This window comes from Triticum dicoccoides, chromosome 5A (genome assembly GCF_002162155.2).
Source record: "Triticum dicoccoides isolate Atlit2015 ecotype Zavitan chromosome 5A, WEW_v2.0, whole genome shotgun sequence".
NCBI lineage: Eukaryota > Viridiplantae > Streptophyta > Magnoliopsida > Poales > Poaceae > Triticum > Triticum dicoccoides.
In genome coordinates, this window is record NC_041388.1 from 405,568,557 (window position 1) to 405,576,778 (window position 8,222).

The 8,222-nt window shown below is 49.6% G+C and overlaps 1 pseudogene; it reads right to left on the reverse strand.

Moving 5' to 3' along the window:
- Window positions 1-1,528: 1,528 nt before the first annotated feature.
- LOC119297447 lies at window positions 1,529-3,971 on the reverse strand (annotated as a pseudogene).
- Window positions 3,972-8,222: the final 4,251 nt, after the last annotated feature.

Consider the following 8,222-nt stretch of genomic DNA (forward strand, 5'->3'; position numbering starts at 1 on the left):
CTTTACCACATGAATATATTACCACTCAAGCAATAATGGTATCCATTACATGAGAGCATCAAGGGGTGGGGGTGGGGGGTGGGGGGGTGGGGGAGGATAAGAATAACAACCAAGACTTGGCAACATACTTTTTGCTAAGTTTTAAAACCGACCAATCCCAAGGGAGAATGTGAAGACAAGATCAATTTTATACAAAAAATCTAACCCCTTGCGAACATTTTCTTAAAAAATCCAAAATTTAGAAAAAAAACAGTTGTTTTCTCTTTACAATGCCCATAACTTGGTGGGAAATTCTTAAGAAATTTAAGGGGCACCCAAGCTCCATTTTCCCTAAGGCTTGGATGTGAACACGAAGCCCTAGCTAGTGGCTTCATGATGGGAAACCAATTATGTTGATCTCGAGGTTTGGTTAGTTTGGATCACACTCAACCATCTCTGGGAGGTGCCATGCCGGTCTGGTCGGGCCCTAATGTCTAACATATAATTTATACTATATAAATGTTGGGAAACATGACAACCCTTGTGATTGTCATTTTGTTAATGTACATGATGAGTACCTCGCATTGACATGTGCCCATGTGAGGACACACACACCCCACGTGACACAACAAAGGTAACCCTGAGTAGTGATGCGTGCATTTAGCATAGTGTTACATCATCTTGTTTATGCGTCAACCATGATAATCGTGATCCATCTTCCTATCGGGCTGGTTTCATGGTACGATCATGCAATTCATATACTCCTTGGCATGAGTGGTTACCCTAACGTATGGAATATGGTGACCTTGGTGGTGGCTAGTGCATCGGTGAGCATCATTGTCCTATGTGACTGCAAAAAGGGGATGACAATCTTCTAATATGTCTCGATGGACTTGCCACAACTAGTTCTGGCTATGGCCGGGCATAGGTGTGTTGTTGTGCCCATGTGGTCCATAAATAGATCGTGTGATTTGGTGTGCAAGCATCTTGGATCCACTGGCTAGATCAATGGCGTCATTGGCTATATGTGTCAGCTCAGCGTCCTTGGATTGCATGGTTAGAAGCAAAGGATCCCATGCCATCACATCTTGGTAACATGTGCTTGGCTAGTGATCCCTTAAAGTTTCTCTCGATGTTACGATTGACAAGGGATGAGTATTGTGGTTGTGCAGGTTCAAGGAGCGAGTGGAGCTTACTAGCTATGGTGGCTTTGCACCATTGATGAGATGTCTTATGTACCTTTTCAGGTCTGCTGAGGGTATCCTCTCCCCTACTTATTTGAGTTATCGGGGAAATAATCAACGGTAGACATAATTTATGTTTATCTTTATTCAAATCTTGTAATAAATTCGTTCAAAAGAAATCCATGTCCACTAGGACAACCATTCTCAACAGTAAATAACTGGATACAAGTATATTAACTAAACCACACATTAAGCAAACAAATGTTCCAAGAGATTGAAAAACTGTGGCAACTCCATCCACATTGTAGGCAGCACTTGTCATCAAGCTTGGCCTCTCACGGATGGAGATTTATGGGCACCATGAATCACTGCTGTTCTACGTAAGGTGGGAGCACCCCTTGCAGGAAGGAGCTCAACATCACCAATGCCCTCTCAGGCTGGAAGGATGGAACCATATGGCCAGCTCCCCTGACAGATAGGAATGTGAATCCCCCGGCGTACTGCTGAACATATCCTCCCACCTGAAAGTGCAACCATCCGTGTCAGAAACCACCAGTTTCAAGGTGATCTAAGATGAATGCTAGTTTCCACAACAGGGTTTACCTCCTCCTTCGCTGTCCATGGGCGCCATGGAGTGGTCACAGAGAGGGCCATGTCTTGGATTGAATACCTCGTCGCCGGCAGCGGGCACACAGAATCGAAATCACCACTGAAACATGCAGGCTGTTTTGTTACTACACTAGACTACTTTTGAAGTTGCTGAGAATATTTGATTGTACAAATTTGTAATTTGTTACCTGAATATCCAAATCGGAAGCTTGCTTTCGATCAGCCATGTCATGGTTGGCAGCATGGACATTGGCGCATCTGTCCAGTTCAAGTTTCTGCATGCATGTAGAAATCACATGAGTTACATATGTGTGGGTGAAATTGATAACCGATTAATTGGTGTATATACATCAGCTCTAGTTTGAGGATCTTACGCGCAGCCTGTCCACGTTGTCGGTCTAGCGTGGAAAGCCATCTGCACCGCTGGATCATTGAGGTAGGCATACGTAGGATAATAACTGCACGGATCATACCCAGGTAACTGGAATTTGAAGAGGAAAAAACAATGGTTAGCTGTTTGAACTAGTTCTTAACTTTTTATTTTATTTTTGAAACGTATATAAGAATGTTGTCCATTTTTTCTCCCGTTTTGATAAGAAATGTAACAAGAAATGTTGACTTACGTAGCCACTGGGGTACCGGGTTCCATTCGGTGCGTCAATGCAGACCGGAGCGTATATGTTGTAGACATCAATGTAGCCAGGGTCGAACGCCACAGCAGCTCCGCTGCACACAGAATCTGTAAATGTACCATTCAAGTTATCGAAGTCACAGTTCTTGGTGATATTGGCGTAGACCTCGTCAGACATCACCACGTGGGTCCAGAAGTAGTCAACCACCCCCTTAATATTCCTGTTCGCGTCAAGGTACGGATTTCCCACCTTCAATATATAGAAGACAGGATCCAAGTTAGAAAAACGAAAAATTGTACAATGTTTCATCGAAGTAGATCTAGTTAGTTTAACGTACCAAGATGCCCTGAAGGTTTATGACGGTTCTGTTATTGTATGTGTTGTGGAGCAGGATGGTGGTGGCGAGCTCCGGCACGTAGTGTCCGGCATAGCTCTCCCCGGAGATGTAGAAGGCCCGGTCCTTGTACTCCGGGAACCTCTCCAGCCATTTCACGAGAAACACGTAGGCGTCATCGGCGGTTCTCTCGTCTCCGCTGAGATCGTAGTCGGAAGACGTGTTCGAGTAGGAATATCCCACTCCAGCGGGCGCTCAAGGAAGATCACGTTAGCCACTTCCATGTTCACAAGCAAACTATTATTTTTAATTTGATTTATTTGTCCATCTTCCAGTGATACAAGGCAGGACAAATTCAAAAATTAAGGACGATGATCTTTTTACATGGCATTTGCGAACGCGTGGCATTTGCGAACATGCATTTGCGAACGTTCCCGCCACACATGGCATTTGCGAACGCGTGGGATGGCATATTTAGTGTTAGGGATGGTTGCACTTTTTCAGAAAAGCATGACAATTCTTTATTTTTAGTTCAATTGTATCGTGTTGCTCTGGGGGCTTTCACTGGGATCTCACCCCCAGCAAACGTCAGCCATTTAACATTACCGAAGATTGACGAGTACAGGAAGCCATGGGTTACTGACTTACCGTTGTTCCAGGCGTTCGCGTTTCTGCTGAGAGTTTTGTTGTCCTCGGTTACACGGAACGGGCCGAGCTCTTGCATTGCGCCGAATCCGAGCGACGAGCATCCCGGTCCTGTATATGCAAGTGTGAGTACTGTCCTAGAGAAATTTCTACTAGACATGTTCAGTTATCAACACATGGATCATTTTGACCTCCGTTGAGCCACAGGACCAGTGGCTTGTCCGAGGCACCGGAAGGCGATTCGACGAGGTAGTAGAAGAGCGCGCGGCCGTTCTCCGCATCGACGTTCACGTACCCGCCATACTGGTCGAAGTCGACGCCCTCCGGCTGCCCGGGCAACGCCGTGATCTTGTCGGCGGCCTTCATGGAGCTCTGGTCAGAGACAGTGCTCTCCGTACTCAGGCTGCTGGCAACCCTGTCAGCTATGTTACGCACTCGGAACGTGTCAGTGCTGCTGGCGCTGTTCTTCCTAGACGAGATGAACCTTTTGAGCTGAGCCTCCTGGGACTGGGAGTGGGAGGCATTGGCGTGCAGCTGCAGTGCAGCCAGGCAGAGGACAAACAGGGAGAATGAAGAGATGGTCTTCATCTTTGGTGAGTCTGAGATGTGAGATATCAGTTGCATGCATGGTTTATATAGGCGCAGGAAGAAGGGAAGAGAACACTGAACCAAGGAGCATTGGATTCTTCGCTGTATAAATTTCGGGTGCAAACAGCGTTGCAGGCTTGCAGCTGTGCCTGTGCGCTTGTATGTGTATGTTCTTTTTTCCTCTATCTAAAACGTTGAGGCCTTCTTTGGTTTGAAGGAATTTTAGAGGATAGAATTCTTATAAGATTTTTTACTTTAGAGCCCTTTGGTTCATAGGAATAGATTTCTATTCCTACATAGGATTGGTTCCTATCCTCCACATTTTATAGGAAAATAAAAATGAGCCTAGACTCAATGGAAAAATTCCTTTGGTGTCAACCAAATGACATCTCGTTTTCTATTCCTACTCATAGGATTTGAGATACATGCCATCTCATTTCCTACAAAATTCCTATTCCTATGATAATCATATTCTATGAACCAAAAGAGGCCTGAGAGGATCACACTTCTTTGCTCCGTGGAAACGGTCATATGATTGGTAGAATTGACGTTCGGCCGGGCATTGAGAGCGAAGGGTGGTGATTAGGACGTTTTTTCCCCGTGCAGTGTAGGATTTTAGACGGTTTTTATCTTCACACCTCTTGTTTGGAGCAACGATTTGGACGGTAACCAATAGCGTTTCGTGTATGTACTGTGTGCTCCCGGCACAGGTATATGCTTTGGTGAGATGTACGACATGAAGGAGATTTCCCTTCAGTGTATGGGAGTGCCAAATGGAAGTCTAGGGTTCATTTCTTTTATTTTTCATTTGTGGCCAAAGTCTAAGGCTAATGCGATACTAAGCTTCACAACCTCTGATACCCCAGCGGTTTTCGCTCCCCTTTCTCTTCTCCACCCAATGGCGAAATTTACATGCTTTTCTCATTTCATTCACAAGGAGCTGGATGACAAGAAACTCTCATGTCCAGTTTTGCAGGAGAGGTGGAAACTAAGGAAGAACCATAGACAATAAACCCGAAAGAACCAGATTTCGCAAACAACATAGATGAAGAATGAAAGAAATGCACCGGCGCGGCCTTCGGCAAGGCGACCCCCTGTCGCCGCTTCTCTTCATCCTTGCGATTGATCCCATCCATCACCTGCTCAAAGCGGCTAAACAAGATCTCGTCATTACGCCGGTGCCAGGCAGGGAGATCAAATTTAGGGTTAGCTTATACGCGGACGACGCGATCATTTTTGCAAACCCCATCAAGGAGGAGACCGACTATCTAATGGACATGCTAGAGAGCTTCAGCGACGCCACGGGCCTGAAGATAAACAATGCCAAATCCATGGCGACTCTGATTTGCTGCAACGCCATCGACCTCAACACGGTGCTGCAGTCGTTTGGGGGCCCGACCACGCAATTCCCAATCAGATACTTAGGGCTCCCCCTCACGATTGGCCGGCTTCGACTGGTTCATCTTTAGTTCATCCTAGATCGAATTAGGGCTAGGCTAGCTGGCTGGAAAGGAAAAATGCTCTCCATCGCCGAGCGCAGGGTACTCGGCAGATGCGTCCTCACCGCCATGCCAACGTTCGCGCTTACGACGCTTCAAGTCCCCGCGAAACTGCTGAAAGAAATCGACAAGTGTAGACGTCGCTTCCTCTGGGGTCGCGATCAGGAACTCTCTGGTGGCAGCTGCAAAGTAAATTGGGACGGTGTCGTGGTTCTAAGCCTGACAGTAGAGTGGGGGGTAGGTATGGAGAGGCAAGGTCCTAGCTATGGAGAGGTTATAAACACAAGGGATGTACGAGTTCAGGCCCTTCTCGGAAGAAGTAATAGCCCTACGTCTCGGAGCCCGGAGGCGGTCGAGTGGATTATGAGTATATGAGTTACAAGGTGCCGAACACCCTTCTGCCCGTGGAGGGGGGTGGCTTATATAGAGTGCGCCAGGACCCCAGCCAGCCCACGTAGGAGAGGGTTTAAGGTGAGTTAAGTCTGGGGCGTTACTGGTAACGCCCCACATAAAGTGTCTTTACTATCATAAAGCCTACTTAATTATAGGCCGTTGCAGTGCGGAGTGCCTCTTGACCTCCTGGTGGTCGAGTGAGTCTTCGTGGTCGAGTCCTTCAAGTCAGTCGAGTGAGTCCCTCGTTGGTCGACTGGAAGGCGACCTCTTCTAAGGGTGTCCTTGGGTAAGGTACTTAGATCAGGTTCGTGACCCTACCCTAGGTACATGACCCCATCATTAGCCCCCGAATGGATCGAGGCTTCGAGTGAGGAAGGAGTTGATGTCGTTTCCGATTAACCTTTGCGCTCTGGTCGTGCATTGTTCTGGACCAAAGAATCTCTTCGTCGATGGTGAGCAACTTGTCTTCAGTAAACTCGATTCATTCTCTTCTTTCGTCGAGTGATCTTTCGGGCTTCGACGATCCCCGAGCGACGGATCGCGGGAAACCCCGCGTCTGACAGACTGATCTGCCGTTCGTGGATTCCGCGGGATGCGAAATTTGGGGACGCGCGCGAAGTGGAGCGGGCCGCGGCGTTTGGATGGGACGGGACATAGACGCCTCGATCTCCGCGCCGCTTTCTTCGCCACGTATCCCGTCTGCATAACTGCTCCCGGATATGATTAGATCGACCGGGCCCACCTGTCATCCACTCGGAAGGGACCTTATAAATGCGCCCGGCGAGGATTTCTGTGCTGCGCCTCAGCATTCTCTCTCTCTCTCTGCTCCCTTCGTCCCCGCCCAGCGCGCTCGCTCTCGCCCCCGCACAACTTCCCTTCGCGCATCTCGCCGGCAACCATGGCCAAGGAGAAGACGGCGGCGCTGGAACGTGCGAAGAAGGCGTCGGCGTCGGAGAAGGCAAAGGGGAGATCTACCAGCCGCGGAGGGTCCTCGTCCAGATCCCGCCTGCCGAAGGGCTGGGTCCAAGGAGACTGGATCCAGTCGACCATCACAGAGAAAGACCTCCTCGACATGGCCAACGAGGGCTTGATCCCTCATGGAGCTGCGAGGCTTCCGGGGAAGGAATGGCAGCCCCAGCCAGAAGAGGGTGAGTGTGTGCTCTTGGCCACCCATGTTGATCATGGATTTTCCTTGCCGCCGAGTATTTTCTTCCGTGGCTTCTTGAATTTCTTTGGAGCGCAGCTCCACCACTTTACCCCAAACTCTATTGCCTATCTTGCCGCGTTCGTGTCCATGTGTGAGGGTTTCCTGGGCTGTCGACCGCACTGGGGTTTGTTCAAGCATATATTCACGTGTCGCTCTCAGACCGTGAAGAAGGCGAGCCCAGGTGATGAGAGAACCCGAGTCGTCCAAATGTGTGGGGGTCTGGGGATCCAGGTGAGGAATAAGAGCACCTTCCCGCCCATGACCTTTCCCGAGTCAGTCAGAGGCTGGCAGTCGACCTGGTTCTACTGCCAGGACCAGTCGACGCCGGGACAGTCGAGTGGACTCCCACAGTTTACCATGGACCGAGTGAACAAGCCCTCCTCTCTGAAGTTGATTCCGGAGGAGAAAGCTGACGTGAAGATGTTGATGGAGCGCGTGGTGCAGTTGGTTCGGGAGGGAGTGACGGGCATGGACCTCCTGGAGGTCTTCCTCAGGCGTCGCATCCAGCCCCTTCAGTTCCGGAGCCACTGCATGTGGTTGTACTGTGGGACTGAAGACGAGACTCGAGTCCATCCAGAAGCAGTCGACGATGTCACTCTGGAAAGATGGATGGTAGCCGTTACCGGAAACAAGGACAACCCACGCGGAGCCATAAAGATTCCTCCACTCGACCACAACAGCGATCCAAACAAGGTACACTTGCTCTGTTCTCCACTGCGTTCTTGTCGCATTCATTTCTGTTTACCCTGCCGACTGGTCGACTGATCCTTGTCTTGATATCTGCTAGGCCCTCACCGAGCTGTACTCGATGCCCAATGGGGCACAAGCTCCGACTGAGGAGGGTGAGGCGAGTGGGGGCGAGAGCCAGGACGAGGAGGAATGGGACTCGGACGTTGCAGAGGATGATGATGATGATGATGATGATGACGGTGATGAAGATGACGTTGAAGACGAGGAGGAAGAGGAGGAGGAGGTCGTACCACCGCGCTCGGAAAGGCGGTCGAAGCTTGTCCACGACCCTTCGACCGAACGTGGTAAGGGGGTTGCGACCGCCGCTCAGTCGACCAAGCGCCCTCGGACCACCTCTCCGGTGCCGACTGAAAAGGCGCCGAAGCAGCCTAGGGCGGCCTCGTCGAAGCCGATCAAGATCCT